The following is a 17,158-nucleotide window of genomic DNA, read 5'->3' on the forward strand; positions in this document are numbered from 1 at the left end:
CCATAAAGAGTAATAGCATTGCTCCTCATCAATTGTGGATTGATAAAAAGTACTCTCTTCGATTACTGATCAATACACACTATTTTGCAGCAGATTTGTTTAATATATTTCCGCTCCGGAGCGGCACCGGAGCATCGCCTTGGCCGGTAGCCGCGCCAAGATGTCCTCGATGAGATGGTCCGGTGGCAGGGGACAGCATGGCTCCACCATGGCCATGGCGTCTTGCTGGGCGGTGGACGGCGGCGGCGGTTGGTTTGGAGCGCGCATGTTAGAGCAGATCGATCTCAACAACAAGGCTAGAACGACTGAACGAGTACGCATGGCCACAGATCGATGCGCTTTCGGCGCGATTCAGGCGGTCCAGGTCGGAGCAAGGCACCTCTGTTTGGTGATCAATGGCGGCACCTATGCATTGCGATCACTTGTTTTGTGTCCTCTGGGTTTACCCAGGCCCGCGGTCTCTCTTGATCTTTTTTTCTCTGAACATCAGTACAGACGCAAGCGCTCATACATACATGCATACACTCATCCCATGAACATATACATGCACACCCTACCCATATGAGCACGTTTGAGAGACTGAGCTGGCATGCCATCTTGAAATTTACGAAGTTACCGTAGGCGCCTTGTCGTCGACAGGAACGTCTCCTCCCACTGAAAGCGCATCGCCGGAAGTTCTGAAATAAATCTAGGAATAATGCGAGCACTAGGACTTGAACCCTGGTGGGCCAGGGATACCACTGTCCCTATAACCATGCAACCACAGGTTGGCTTGCATTGATCTATCCCTCCGCCGGCCTGCCTGCAAGTACGTACGTGTCCATCGATTCCAACTCAACAGGTCGTGCAAAATGAAACACATTTTTTTATTGATTGATTGGCTCGGTCCCCCTAAAAAAATTATTGGCTCGGTCCTCAATCTTGCTTTCTCAAACCAAAACAAAACAAAAAATCTCTATCTTCTCCTCGACGCCCGCCGCCACCCAACTTCCTTTCCCTCCCACACCTCCATCTATATCTCCGCATCCGTATCTCCGCTCAGCGCCTGATCTGCCTGCAAATTCCATCGCCATAGACACGGACCGTTCGGAGGTGCATGTGGCCCTTGGGCGCTCGCCGGCGGCCGTCCTCACTGCTGTCGAGACCCACGGTCCTCGTCTCCATCGATTTCGGTCCAAGCCGCACCCTTTCGACCGCCGGGAGCCAACAAAAGCCCTCTCCTATCGGAATCTCTAAGCTTGAGCAGTGCAGAAAATCTATTCGACTCTAGCATGGTTCCTGCAAGGGTGACAAGAAAAAAAAGAGACAAACAAAGGGACCATAAACAGCTGATGATGTCATCTAGATGGCACATAGCCCTAGACACACTCTTGGTTGAAAGTGTGTTTAGTAAGGCACTTAATTATTTTAAAAGAGGATATACCGTCAGCTTCTGTATATGGGTGATGCATGCACCCATTTTATTAATTATTCACAATGACCTTACAAAGTAATACATCAGTAAGTCTGAAGTCATCATATTGGCAACACCTGTCGCTACTCATATCCCCTTGATGAAGGGGTGCCGAATGTCGAGCCTAATACCAAACGGACATCGCACTAAAGCCTAACATCTAAAGCCGGATGCCCTAGCCCAGCCACAATACCGGGACTAGGTCACACACCTGTCCGGCGCACTCTCAGAGGCCGCTGCCGTCGTCTTCCACTGATCCATCTCCAGAGCAGGTACAGACGTACCGACCTTGCCATGCCTTCCACCAATGCCACCACGGCGCCAAACAACGCCACCATCCTGCACGTATCCATCCACACACGCCCGTCGCCGAAACTCCCCAGCACCATGTTGTCGGGATCCGTCGTCGGCCTTGCAGTAGATGTAACACCGCTCCTCCTCTTGTCCCCTCCAGCCAGCTCCTGCTCCAAAACGATGCCCCCAGGAGGAAGAATGACCCTGAAGGCGCCGTCATCGTCTGATCCCGTAGACCCAGATCTAGGGTTTCTTCCAGAAAATCTCAATCCTGTTGACGCAACTTGCAACGATGATGCCTCAACAGGGGAATGCCATCAGGGACACCATCATCGTCTGCCATGAACGAAGTCGGCGTGATTTTCATGGGAAGTAGCGCCACCACAATCTCGCGCTGACAGGATCCGAGCACACCCTCGACATGTAGACGTACGGTGCCGTTGGAAAGTCGGTTGAGGACCTTCGGCTGCCCCACCCCGGCCCCATCACGCGTCGTCGGTCGGCCAAAGCCGAACCATGACGAATCTAGCCGGGACACCAGATCCACGGCCACCGCCGCCGCGCATCGCATAGCGGAGGATTCCACCAGAGCACCTTGCCGACCATGGGTTTGCCGGTTGCCGCCGCACAGCTAGGACGCCATCATGGCTACCGCGCGAGGACACCCCGCACGAGGCACCCCAGCTGCCTCATGGGAGATCCCGTGCAACCCTCCTGCCCTAGCCATTTTGTTGTTGTGCGCCACCACCACCGCGTCCAGTGCCGGCGGCAGCGGCGACAAGGATCTGCCTCGTGGGAGGGTTGGCGGCATGAAGGAGTTGGTCCTCCTGGTGTCGCCCTGGGTGGCGGTGCAAGGAGGTCGGGAGCGAGCGGGGGGTTCTTTGCTACTCTCTCTCAAAAACAAAGTGCTGATATGAATTAAGCCAACCACAAGACACAAGAAAAAAAAGTGAATTCTGCTATAGTAAACAAATGAGAGCACATGACAGGGGACATATGTGGAAGAATAACTAGAGGAGAGCAGATTTTCAGTACCTGGGTGCCTGATACCCGCTTGTGAGCACCGTGATACGTCTCCAACGTATCTATAATTTTTTATTGTATGCTATTATATTATCTGTTTTGGATGTTTTATATGCATTAGTATGCTATTTTATATTATTTTTGGGACTAACCTATTAACCTAGAGCCCAGTGCCAGTTCCTGTTTTTTCCTTGTTTCTGAGTTTCGCAGAAAAGGAATACCAAACAGAGTCCAAACGGAATAAAACTTTCGCGCTGATTTTTCTTGGACCCGAAGACATCCAGAAGACTTGGAGATGAAGTCATAAGAGCCACGAGGCAGCCACAAGGACGGAGGGCACACCCAGGGGGTAGGGCGCGTCCCCACCCTTGTGGGCCCCTCGTGACTCCACCGACCTATTTCTTTCGCCTATATATTCCCATATATCCCCAAACCAACAGAGAGAGCCACGAAAACACTTTCCACCGCCGCAACCTTCTGTACCCGTGAGATCCCATCTAGGGGCCTTTTCCGGCGTCCTGCCGGAGGGGGATTCGATCATGGAGGGCTTCTACATCAACACCATTGCCCTTCCGATGAAGCGTGAGTAGTTTACCACAGACCTACGGGTCCATAGCTAGTAGCTAGATGGCTTCTTCTCTCTCTTTGGTTTTCAATACCATGTTCTCGTCGATGTTCTTGGAGATCTATTCGATGTAATACTCTTTTGCGGTGTGTTTTCCGAGTTCCGATGAATTATGGATTTATGATCAGCTTATTTATGAATATTATTTGAATCTTCTCTGAATTCTTTTATGCATGATTTGATATCTTTGTAATTCTCTTCGAACTATCGATTTGGTTTGGCCAACTAGATTGGTTTTTCTTGCAATGGGAGAAGTGCTTAGCTTTGGGTTCAATCTTGCGGTGTCCTTTCCCAGTGACAGTAGGGGCAGTAAGGCACGTATTGTATTATTGCCATCGAGGATAAAAAGATGGGGTTTTCATCGTATTGCTTGAGTTAATTCCTCTACATCATGTCATCTTGCTTAATGCGTTACTCCGTTCATTATGAACTTAATACTCTAGAAGCATGCTGGATAGCGGTCGATGTGTGGAGTAATAGTAGTGGATGCATAATCGTTTCGGTCTACTTGACACAGACGTGATGCCTATATTCATGATCATTGCCTTAGATATCGTAATAGTAGTGGATGCATAATCATTTCGGTCTACAATTTTAGTTTTCGATTTACTTCCTTTGCAATCTTTTACTTTTCATTCTATAAACCGAAAATACCAAAAATATTTATTTTACCTTTATCTATCTCTATCAGATCTCACCTTTGCAAGTAACTGTGAAGGGATTGACAACCTCTTTATCACATTGGGCGCAAGTTGTTTGATTGTTTGTGCAGGTATTCGGTGACTTGTGCGTTGTCTCCTACTGGAGTGATACCTTGGTTCTCAAACTGAGGGAAATACTTACTCTACTTTGCTGCATCACCCTTTCCTCTTCATTGGAAAAACCAACGCAAGCTCAAGAAGTAGCAGGCGCCATTGCCGGGGAGATTTACGTCAAGTCAAGCCATACCAAGTACCCATCATAAACTCTCATCTCTTGCATTACATTATTCGCCATTCGCCCCTCATTTTCCTCTCCCCCACTTCTAAAATGATTTTCGAAAAGATTTGCCTTTTCTATCACTGTCCTCGTGTTTACTTAAGTTCGCCTTTCTCTCGCTATGGCCGACCAAAAAGGGCTAAGGGTTTTCTCCCGAGTTTTAATGCTTTGGATAGCCCCTCTGTCCTTTCTAAGCTCGTAAACAATGATGCTACAGAAAGACTTACCGGGGTTGTTAAGGAAAATTTCAACAATTTTGATGAGATGATCCCGGAATCTTTCGTTATTTGCTTGATGAATCTTTGAAATATGCTTGGGACATGCTATTGAGGATTCGAACTTGCTATGTGCCCCAATATCAGATTGAGATATACTTGAAAAGCTTTTACGTTGGTTTACCTCCTTCTTTTAAGCAAGTTTTGGATTCTATATTTGAAAATGGTTTTCTTGGAGGGGATGCCATCGATACTTACGAGAAGATGAAAACCATATTTGGGACCGCAAGGGAGAAAATGTTGAATCAACTGCTCTTATGTGCTTTTATCAAAATGAAATAATCAAAGAGATGAAGGCTAGTTTAGATGCAAATTTACGTAATGTGCTTAATCTTTCTTCTACTATTAATGGCCATGTGTTTTCGCAAAATAGGAATATAAATGCCATGGATAAGAAATTCTCTCTTTGCTTCCAAAAGGGGGAAGATGACAATACCTAGATCTATTCGTATTTTTATGCCTAGCTAAGGGCGTTAAACAATAGCGCTTGTTGGGAGGCAACCCAATTTTTCTTTTCTTTTTAGGTTCTATTTTGCAATAAATAATTCATCTAGCCTCTGGTTAGATGTGGTTTTGTGTTTTAATTAGTGTTTGTGCCAAGTAAGACCTTTGGGATAGCTTGCAGTGATAGTTGATTTGATCTTGCTGAAAAACAGAAACTTCTGCGCTCAGTCCCAGAATTTTTAAAAATCACAGAAGGGTGATAAAATTCTGAATTTTTTACACAAGATTGATATATAAATTGCCTCTATTTAACTAATTGTTCAGAACTTTTGGAGTTACATAAGTATTCGAACTATTGGGATTGCTACAAATTGTTCTCTTTTTGACAGATTCTATTTCTATGTGTTGTTTGCTTATTTTGATGAATCTATGGCTAGTATCGGGGGGGGGGGGATGAACCATGGAAAAAGTTGGAATACATTAGTGAAGGAAATATGCCCTAGAGGCAATAATAAAGTTGTTATTTATATTTCCTTATACCATGATAAATGTTTATTATTCATGCTAGAATTGTATTAACTGGAAACTTAGTACATGTGTGAATACATAGACAAACAAAGTGTCACTACTATGCCTCTACTTGACTAGCTCGTTAATCAAAGATGGTTAAGTTTCCTAGCCATAGACATGAGTTGTCATTTGATGAACGGGATCACATCATTAGAGAATGATGTGATTGACAAGACCCATCCGTTAGCTTAGCACTATGATCATTTAGTTTGTTGCTATTGCTTTCTTCATAACTTATACATGTTCCTATAACTATGAGATTATGCAACTCCCGAATACCGGAGGAACACTTAGTGTGCTATCAAACATTAGAACGTAACTGGGTGATTATAAAGATGCTCTACAGGTGTCTCCGATGGTGTTTGTTGAGTTGGCATAGACCGAGATAGGATTTGTCACTCCGATTGTCGGAGAGGTATCTCTGGGCCCTCTTGGTAATGCACATCACTATAAGCCTTGCAAGCAATGTGACTAATGAGTTAGTTACGGGGTGATGCATTACGGAACGAGTAAAGAGACTTGCCGGTAACGCGATTGAACTAGGTATGATGATACCAACGGTCGAATCTCGGGCAAGTAACATACCGATGACAAAGGGAACAACGTATGTTGTTATGCGGTTTGAGCGATAAAGATCTTCGTAGAATATGTAGGAACCATATGAGCATCCAGGTTTCGCTATTGGTTATTGACCGGAGATGAGTCTCGGTCATGTCTACATAGTTCTCGAACCCGTAGGGTCCGCACGCTTAACGTTTGATGACGATTGGTATTATGAGTTTATGTGTTTTGACGTACCGAAGGTAGTTCGGAGTCCCGGATGTGATCACGGACATGACGAGGAGTCTCAAAATGGTCGAGACATGAAGATTGATAAATTGGAAGGTTATGTTTGGACACTGGAATGGTTTCTGATGAGTTCGGGCATTTACCGGAGTACCGGGGGGTTATCGGACCCCCCGGGGGCTTAATGGGCCTACATGGGCCTTAGTGGAAGAGAGAGGAGAAGGCCAAGAGGAGGGGCGCCCCCCCAAGCCCAATCCGAATTGGGAGGGGGGCCGTCCCCCGTTCCTTCCTCCCCTCTCTCCCTTCCTTCCCCCTCCTATTAGGACTAGGAAGGGGGGGGGGTTTCCTACTCTTAGTAGGAGTAGGATTCCCCCTTTGGGGCACACCCTAGTAGGCCGTCCGACCCCCTCATCCACCCCTTTATATACGAGGGAGGGGGCACCCCATAGACACACAAGTTGATCTTAGCCGTGTGCGGTGCCCCCTCCACATATTTCCATAGTTTAGACGAAGCCCTGCATCGGTAACTTCATCATCACCGTCATGTAGCGACCCGACCCAAATGGATCAAGTCTCTGTGCTTAAGTGTCATCCCTGGATCGGTATGCTGACACACACAATGCTCGAGGATTTATAACAGAGGTAAATCACATGTATAAAGTAACATAAATACTATTGCCTCAATCCAAATAGCGGAAGTAACAACAAAGTTGTGGATTCCCATCAACACCAATGACAAAGTTGAGTGCAGAAATCGTAACCCTAACGTATCACTTACTCGTCGTAAGAATCCTGTAACATGAGACGTTGCAGCCATGTAGGTCAGTACATTGAATGTACTGGCAAATTCACACTGTAGAGCAATGCTGAATAATGACTATCACTACATGCATATTTGGCTGGTGGAGGCTCTAGGTTTAGTTTTTGCATAAAGCTAATTTTTCCCTACAACAAAGGAATAAATTTTATTTAACTACAAAGTTTGTTGAAAATATTGAGAAGGTAACCCCAACTCAATCCCAAATTAACATCAATAACCCAACAAATTATTTAAGTAACGTGATGAGATCACCATGATAATTCAAGAACCAGATACTCAAGATGTCCATAATCGGGGACACAGCTAATCATGATTAGTTTGTACACTCTGCAGAGGTTTGCACACTTTTCCCCACAAGACTCGATCTCCTCCGTTGAATTTCTCGCACTACATGATGTTTGAGAAACGGATGACCGAGACACAGTCTTTCAGAAGCATTAACTCTTTCAACGGGTAAACCGTACCACCTACATCCCCTACATCTGCTAGTTTACCACTGAAAGAGGTCACACAATGTACTCAACTATGTCAGAGCCCATAATGGCTTGTGGCTGCACACAGAAGTTTCTAGCATGAATAATCTTATGATCCCTTTGAGCCTGGGTGGCGAACCATAGGATGATCACACGGGTACCCCGGGATCTCCTTGGACAACACTGGATTCCCCAGGTGTCTGGGCAATCCACTGGTATCCCCAGGGTGCTCCAAACCAATCCACCCAGATGTGTATTAAAGTAGCCACCTTAAGTTAAACCTTAGTTAACAATAGTCTCTCACAACTTCCATGAATTCTCTCAAAAACCAATCCACGTCTACGAGCATAGCATAGCAGTATAAGCATAACATAGTAACTCCCAGGGGTTTGATATAAAAAGGCAATAGGTTCCTACCTCATCAACTACTTCCCAATACCCACATGTTAATCAGATCCTACTCATGCAATGTTTGAGGATTGAAACTAATGCATAAAAACTGGGTAATAAAGGGGTATGATCAAAGTGTGAACTTGCCTTGTACTGTTGATGAAGATGATTCACACACATAACTCCTGATAGTTCTACTCGTCACACTTCGTTCAATCTATCGTGAGCAAGCAATAGTTACCACACATAAGCAATCATGCAAAAGAATCGAAGAAAAGAACTCGGAAAACTTCGAAAACAATCAAACAACTCTTGCAAAAAAAACAATTTCTAACAGTACCAAAAGTACGTGGATTTGGTCTTATCAGAAAGTTTAGGTCAAGAGCTTCAATTTGCAAAAAGGATCAACTCAAATGGAGTTATAAAACTTGAGTTATGAACAAAAGAAGTTTGAATTCAAATCTGTTTGAAATCAAATTTTAATTTTTCAAAAACATGTTCAAGTTGTTTTACTGGATAGAGGGGATCATAACGAAGAAGTGGGCGTTGGTTTCGTTGGATTTGGACAAGCGAGTAAAAAGTAACGAAGGTTTGAAAATCAGGAACTAATGTGTAAGTAAAATATTCATGGATGGGTCCTTGGCCGAAAACTAAAATAAAAAGAAAAAAAATCTACCGAACGAACGTTCTCTACCGAAACTAATCCGACGAAAATCGTTCGCTACAGAAGCCTAGCTAATGAATGCTCTCAAAATAAACCAAACCTAAAATAATCCGAGTATTCTAAAAAAATGAAAACGAAAAACAAGATCGGGTTTGGTTTATACCGGCTCGGCGGTTTAGGCGGAGAAAACCGCCAGCGAAATGGGACGGTGGACAGCGGGTGGTGGCTCCGGCGACGGGCGGCAGAGTTGGCGCGGGGTGCGGCAGCGGCGTCGGGGCGGCGCGAAGGCGGCGGCTGCGGCGCGGGGAGGCGAGGAAGCATCGGCGGCGGCGGATCTCGTCGGGGCGGTGGCAGTTGTGTGCAGCGGCGAAGGTGGCGCTGGCGGCGGGCTGCGGCGGCGGACTGGGGTCCAGGGGCCCCGGGGGGTGGAGTATATATAGTGGGGGGGGGGGGCGGCGAACCTCGGGAGGCGTGCCCAGGTCGGAGTCCGACGGCGGCGGCGACGTACAGGAGCCGGTCTCCTGCGGGAGGTCGGTGACGGCGGCCTGGGCCTGCTGGGCTTCGGCCCAGTCGGTCCAAGAGTTTTTTTAACAATTTTTTTTCAAAGAACAAAAATAAAAATACAAATAATAATAAAAAATATATAGGCATCTTATATATCAAAATTTTCAGAAAAAGATTTTCTACAACATGAACATTTTTCTAGCGTCAAATAAAATCCACAAAAATTTAAACAAAGCAAAGAGTGCTACTGTTGCAATAAAATCCAATAAAAATCATTTTTAAAAATACCAAAGTAATTTCAAATTTTATTTCTCTCAAATTTTCTACTGTAGGGAATCATTTTACCCTAATTTCCATATATTTTATTTTTGGAGAAAAATAATTTGAATAGAACCCAAATAACTCCAAATTGAAAATAATTTCAAAGGGATTTTTAGTTTGATTCTTTGAAACTTCCAACTCATATTTCATATGTTTTGAAGAAGTCATTTTATCTTCTCTGATGAAAATCATTGAGTTGCTTAAAGTTTCTGAATTTAAAATAGTTCCAAATGAAATTCAAATATTTTCAATACCCTTTTCATTTATTTAAATGGAAGAAGTCATATCATCTTCTCTCTAGGGTTTTATGATGAAATGAATTTGAATTCAAGGAGATCATAAATGCAAAAATGAAAGTTTGGGAAAGTCCTTTTATTCCCTCTCATTTAACTTTCAAAAGTTTCAAACTTTACTCAATTTCACACAAGCAATCACACCACAATCAAACAAACAACCAAAACTATTTATTTAATATAACATTATAAAATTTAGAATTTTGGGATGTTACAATCCTACCACCCTTAAAATGAATCTCGCCCTCGAGATTCGGAGAGGCTAGCAAGAAATAGGTTAGGTTCGGGGGTCTTCTCAAAATCCGTCGATCGTCACAGGGGTCTGGGGTGCTACCACCCTTAGAAGCATGGTTACGGTTCCATCAACACTCATATACTCCATCCTTATTGTTGGCAGTGTCGATCTTCTCAGATCCTCAGGAAAATTCCTATTCTGGGCTCTTTCGGTAGTGGCATAACCTTTTCCTCAATTCTTCTGTCTTTTTATCTGGGACTGGGTCTTCTTAGCTGACGGGTCTGGCGCCAATACTAAACAATTATCGATATCTCATGGTGGTCAACAATTTATGGTTTCTCCTGCAGGAAATGGGCCTGGGCTTCATTCTCACCGTATGACCTACGACTGGCAACAACTGCCTAGTACAAGGGAAAATTGTCATACCATTCTAAGGTTTAAACAAGGTTTTGATCATCGTTGCTCTACTATGGGTAAGTCACTCAGATTTACCATCCCATATAGCAAGGCGAATAATATGAGTAAGTCGGTATGGTGATCAATCCATCCCGCACCCAAATAATTACCTTGTATATGGTTTAGTGAATCTCGCATTCTAACGCTCGGTCATCCTCACAAGCATTGCAGAATTTCTCTTGTCAACGAACCAAGTTCGGATAATCCATGGATTCTGCAAGCCAAACAAACATCTATCGTTACTTCACAACTCTCAGGTTTTCGTATCCTCCTAAGAAACGTCTGCTGATAAAGGCATATCCTCTTCCAGGGTTTTTCCTTCAGCAAGAGTGTGCTTGCTTCTTGGCAGGTCCTGGAGCCTGTGGGTTACGGCCCATCTCATCACTTGTAATCCTTGAACTCATTATCGGGGCAACTGATCATTACTCCAACATCCAGCTTCCCAGCATTCTTAAATCCAACCAATTGTACTGTCTCCCTTCCTTCTATTGGTGCCAAACTAAGACGTGATTACTCAGACTCATCATGGAGTTACAGTTGCTCCTTATTACCAACATATACCTCCTTTATATCCAATAATACTTCACCCCTTCATATTCTTGGGATATCCCACATATCGAGACAAAACTCATACTTATTTTGTCCGAAGTCCAGTCCGTGGAATATCATAATCCTTTCCAGAGGTCAAGTGTCCTCACAGGGTACTACCACCCTTGAAATGCACAAATTCATCCATAGACCATATTTCTCATATCCTCGAAAATGGTCAAAATCTTTCTTCATAGAGTAACTACTCATAAAATCCAAATCAGTATCCACGATGCTAAATTTATTGATTCTTCAATGATTAAAATCTCTTGCTTTTCCATCACATGCCTCAACTTAACACCTAAAAAAATGTTCTCACTACTACTACTACATTTCTTTTGTTGCAAACTCAACTATTTAGCACAAGCCTCCTTCTCATTGGGACAATCTCTGGCAAGGTGCCCTGCTTCATTACAGCAGAAACATATTACTTCTGACAAGTCTCGTGGTTTCCTCATGATTACATAGCCTCCTTGGGTCCTCGGCTTCCTTTTTTTGGGCAACTGCTGAAGTAGTGCCCTGACTCTTTGCACCTGAAACAGGTGATATGACTCAGGTCCTTCCTGGTACCCAATCTACTTCTCTTCCTGGACTTTTCGGTTCCAATCAGGGCTTCTATTTCCTGTGGGTCATACTCTACTTCCTTTGTTGGGAATTCTACTAGATCCCCATTCAGACAATTTTGGGAGATGTGTCCTTCTTCTCCACATGAATAGCATGACTTGGTGCAGGGTTTAATTGGGTCTTCTTTGGGTGTGTCCTCCACCTCTTCCTTCATCACAGGTTCTTCTAAAATTTCCATGAGGGCTCCTTTCATTACTTCTTTCTTCTGCTAGATGGTTCATTGTACCATGGGGTAAATGTGACACTGAGCAGGGTAGTGGGTAGTCCCTTCACACAAGAAACAAGTGATCTGCCTAGTGGGGCATTCTTCAGCTGGGTGACTACCTTCACAATTAGGGCATTCATCCTTGTGTTCTTTATGGTTGTATCCTATTTCTCCACAAAACTTGCATGCACGGGGTTTCTTCATATCATTTCCATAAGGCTTCAAATTCGGGGACACAAGACGAGACTTTAGCAGAGTCAACTTAAATTCTTTCCAAGTGGTTACTCCTTGCCATCCATTGATGGTTTGGTACATCCTCCACCAAGTAGCAGCACCTCTTTCAAAGCACTGAAGAGCATGCTGGGTCATATCCTTTCCGGCTATAGTGTTATTCTTCACGTGATCCTCCATGTTCTGAATCCATCGGTCCGTCTCCAATTGACTTATCGGTCTCGGAAATGTGAGTTCATCTCCATTCATCCTCTATTGGGTCCATGGGTATGGGGTGAGATAAGAGAGATAGAGAGGGATACACACAATACAAACAATAGTTTTTTGAAGAGACAGATTTTATTTTGTGGCTGTCGGAGAAACATCAAACAAATGACAGCTCACAATCGTCGCATCTAACGTAGGTATTTAACAGGGGTTTGGTCTTCTAAAGGTCAATAAATCTTCAAAGTCACCAAACTCTTCAAGTCTTGTTCATGTCTCCGATGGCTTCTTCCGATCATGCTTGTCCTTCTCAAGTTCTTTTGCCAGACCATCTCTGTTGACGCGAAGTCTCTCGTGACGTCCTTTAATATTCTGGAGTTGCGTTCCAAACTTCTGGGTTTCAACATCCTTGGCATGAACCATGGTCCTACTGTCCTTCAGTTCCTGTCGAATCTCCGGTATCTCGAGGTTTTGCTCCTCCAACTTGGCTACTTTCAGCTTCTGGGTCCTGAGTTCTTCATGAAGTACTTCCTTGTCAAATACGGCTTCCTGAAGATCCATCTTAAACTTCTTGATGTAATACTCCAGATCCTGGCGATACACCAGCTAAGGTTAAAACTGCATCCTTTGCTGATAAATGCTCCATCAGCCTTCTACCATCCAATCCTTCCGAAGAAATGCATGCTCAACCCAGCACGGTGAAAATAGCATAGGCGAACGATAACATCATGGATAGTCGTGTTTATGCCCATGTCTCTGCTATGAGCTATCATTCCATAGTTGATATCTCCCGCCTTAGGGTTTTCTTGACAAAAACTTTGAGTTTTTAACTCTCCATGTTCCGATCTTCTCCAACACACCTCGATCTCGGGTATTGACAGCTTCAATAGTCTGACTAATTCCATAAGGGTAGCCTTAGTAGGTCATACTAATCTGGAAATTCTTCAGAGCCTTTAAATTCGCCTAGTCTTTGAAATTTTCAACCGTTGTAGTTTCCATTATCATAATGCACGGTAAAATCCTCTTCATTCCGAAGTGGTCTTAGTTGTACGATATCTTGTACTTCTTGGAGTGGTCTCATCAGTCAGAAAGGGATAGGGGTATAGTCTAACTAAAAGGGAATATTTGATAAAGCTCAGAAAAGAAGAGAGGTAAAAGATCTTCTTGAAAATAAAGTTATAGAGAAAATCTTTCCTATGGGATTGCCAGTCTCTAGGGGTCACGTCCTACAGTCAACATGTGCTCTGATACCATATTGTAGCGACCCGACCCAAATGGATGAAGTCTCTGTGCTTAAGTGTCATCCATGGATCGGTATGCTGACACACACAATACTCCAGGATTTATAATAGAGGTAAATCACATGTATAAAGTAACATAAATACTATTACCTCAATCCAAATAGCGGAAGTAACAACAAAGTTGTGGATTCCCATCAACACCAACGACAAAGTTGAGTGTAGAAATCGTAACCCTAACGTATCACTTACTCGTTATAAGAATCCTGCAACATGAGACATTGCAGCCATGTAGGTCAGTACATTGAATGTACTGGCAAATTCACACTGTAGAGCAATGCTGAATAATGACTATCACTACATGCATATTTGGCTGGTGGAGGCTCTAGGTTTAGTTTTTGCATAAAGCTAATTTTTCCCTACAACAAAGGAATAACTTTTATTTAACTACAAAGTTTGTTGAAAATATTGAGAAGGTAACCCCAACTCAATCCAAAATTAACATCAATGACCCAACAAATTATTTAAGTAACGTGATGAGATCAACATGATAATTCAAGAACCAGATACTCAAGATGTCCATAACCGGGACACAACTAATCATGATTAGTTTGTACACTCTACAGAGGTTTGCGCACTTTTCCCCACAAGACTCGATCTCCTCCGTTGAATTTCTCGCACTACATGATGTTTGAGAAACGGATGACCGAGACACAGTCTTTCAGAAGCATTAACTCTTTCAACGGGTAAACCGTACCACCTACATCCCCTACATCTGCTAGTTTACAACTCAAAGAGGTCACACAATGTACTCAACTATGTCAGAGCCCATAATGGCTTGTGGCTGCACACAGAAGTTTCTAGCATGAATAATCTTATGATCCCTTTGAGCCTGGGTGGCGAACCATAGGATGATCACACGGGTACCCCGGGATCTCCTTGGACAACACTGGATTCCCCAGGTGTCTGGGCAATCCACTGGTATCCCCAGGGTGCCCCAAACCAATCCACCCAGATGTGTATTAAAGTAGCCACCTTAAGTTAAACCTTAGTTAACAATAGTCTCTCACAACTTCCATGAATTCTCTCAAAAACCAATCCACGTCTACGAGCATAGCATAGCAGTATAAGCATAACATAGTAACTCCCAGGGGTTTGATATAAAAAGGCAATAGGTTCCTACCTCATCAACTACTTCCCAATACCCACATGAATCAGATCCTACTCATGCAATGTTTGAGGATTGAAACTAATGCATAAAAACTGGGTAATAAAGGGGTATGATCAAAGTGTGAACTTGCCTTGTACTGTTGATGAAGATGATTCGCACACATAACTCCTGATAGTTCTACTTGTCACACTTCGTTCAATCTATCGTGAGCAAGCAATAGTTACCACACATAAGCAATCATGCAAAAGAATCGAAGAAAAGAACTCGGAAAACTTCGAAAACAATCAAACAACTCTTGCAACAAAAAACAATTTCTAACAGTACCAAAAGTACGTGGATTTGGTCTTATCAGAAAGTTTAGGTCAAGAGCTTCAATTTGCAAAAAGGATCTACTCAAACGGAGTTATAAAACTTGAGTTATGAACAAAAGAAGTTTGAATTAAAATCTATTTGAAATCAAATTTTAAATTTTCAAAAACATGTTCAAGTTGTTTTACTGGATAGGGGGATAATAACGAATAAGTGGGCGTTGGTTTCGTTGGATTTGGACAAGCGAGTAAAAAGTGACGAAGGTTTGAAAATCAGGGACTAATTTGTAAGTAAAATATTCACGGATGGGTCCCTGGACGAAAACTAAAATAAAAAGAAAAATTCTACCGAACGAATGTTCGCTACCGAAACTAATCCGACGAAAACCGCTCGCTACAGAACCCTAGCTAATGAACGCACGCAAAATAAACTAACCTAAAATAAACCGAGTATTCTAAAAAAACGAAAACGAAAAACGGGATCGGGTTTGGTTTATACCGGCTCGGCGGTTTAGGCTGAGAAAACCGCCGGCGAAACGGGACGGCAGACGGCGGGCGGCAGGCGGCGGCTCCAGCGACGGGCGGTGATGGCGCGAGGCGGCGGAGTGCGGCAGCGGCGTCGGGGCGGCGCGAAGGCGGCGGCTGCGGCGCGGGGAGGCGAGGAAGCGGCGGCGGCGGCGGATCTCGTCGCGGCGGTGGCGGTTGTGTGCAGCGGCGAAGGCGGTGCTGCGGCGGCGGACTGGGGTCTAGGGGCCCCGGGGGGTGGAGTATATATAGTTCGGGGGGGGGGGTGGGCGAACCTCGGGAGGCGTGCCTGGGTCGGAGTCCGACGACGGCGGCGACGTACACGAGCCGGTCTCCTGTGGGAGGTCGGTGATGGCGGCCTGGGCCGGCTGGGCTTTGGCCCAGTCGGTCCGAAGAGTTTTTTTGAACATTTTTTTCGGAGAACAAAACTAAAAATAAACAAATAATCAAAAAACAAATATATAGGCATATTATATATCAAAATTTTCAGAAAAAGATTTTCTATAACATGAACATTTTTCTAGCGTCAAATAAAATCCACAAAAATTTAAATAAAGCAAAGAGTGCCACTGTTGCAATAAAATCCAATAAAAATCATTTTTAAAAATAAAAAAGTAATTTCAAATTTATTTCTCTCAAATTTTCTACTATAGGGAATCATTTTACCCAAATTTCCATATATTTTATTTTTGGAGAAAAATAATTTGAATAAAACCCAAATAACTCCAAATTGAAAATAATTTCAAAGGGATTTTCAGTTTGATTCTTTGAACCTTCCAACTCATATTTCATATGTTTTGAAGAAGTCATTTTATCTTCTCTCGTGAAAATCATTGAGTTGCTTAAAGTTTCTGAATTTGAAATAGTTCCAAATGAAATTCAAATATTTTCAAAACCCTTTTTATTTATTTAAATGGAAAAAGTCATATCAACTTCTCTCTAGGGTTTTATGATGAAATGAATTTGAATTCATGGAATCATAAATGCAAAAATGAAAGTTTGGGAAAGTCCTTTTATTCCCTCTCATTTAACTTTCAAAAGTTTCAAATTTTACTCAATTTCACACAAGCAATCACACCACAATCAAACAAACAACCAAAACTATTTATTTAATATAACATTCCAAAATTTAGAATTTTGGGATGATACACGTCAACACGCCGTCGTGCTGACGAAACTCTCCCTTGACCTTAGCTGGATCTAGAAGTTCGAGGGACGTCACCGAGCTGAACATGTGCAGATCGCGGAGGTGTCGTGCGTTCGGTACTTGATCGGTTGGATCGCGAAGACGTTCGACTACATCAACCGCGTTACTAAACGCTTCCACTTTCGGTCTACGAGGGTACATGGACACACTCTCCCGCTCGTTGCTATGCATCACATAGATAGATCTTGCGTGATCATAGGTAATTTTTTTGAAATACTGCGTTCCCCAACAGTGGCATCCGAGCCAGGTCTAT

Source organism: Triticum aestivum, chromosome 7D (assembly GCF_018294505.1).
Source record: "Triticum aestivum cultivar Chinese Spring chromosome 7D, IWGSC CS RefSeq v2.1, whole genome shotgun sequence".
Taxonomy (NCBI): domain Eukaryota; kingdom Viridiplantae; phylum Streptophyta; class Magnoliopsida; order Poales; family Poaceae; genus Triticum; species Triticum aestivum.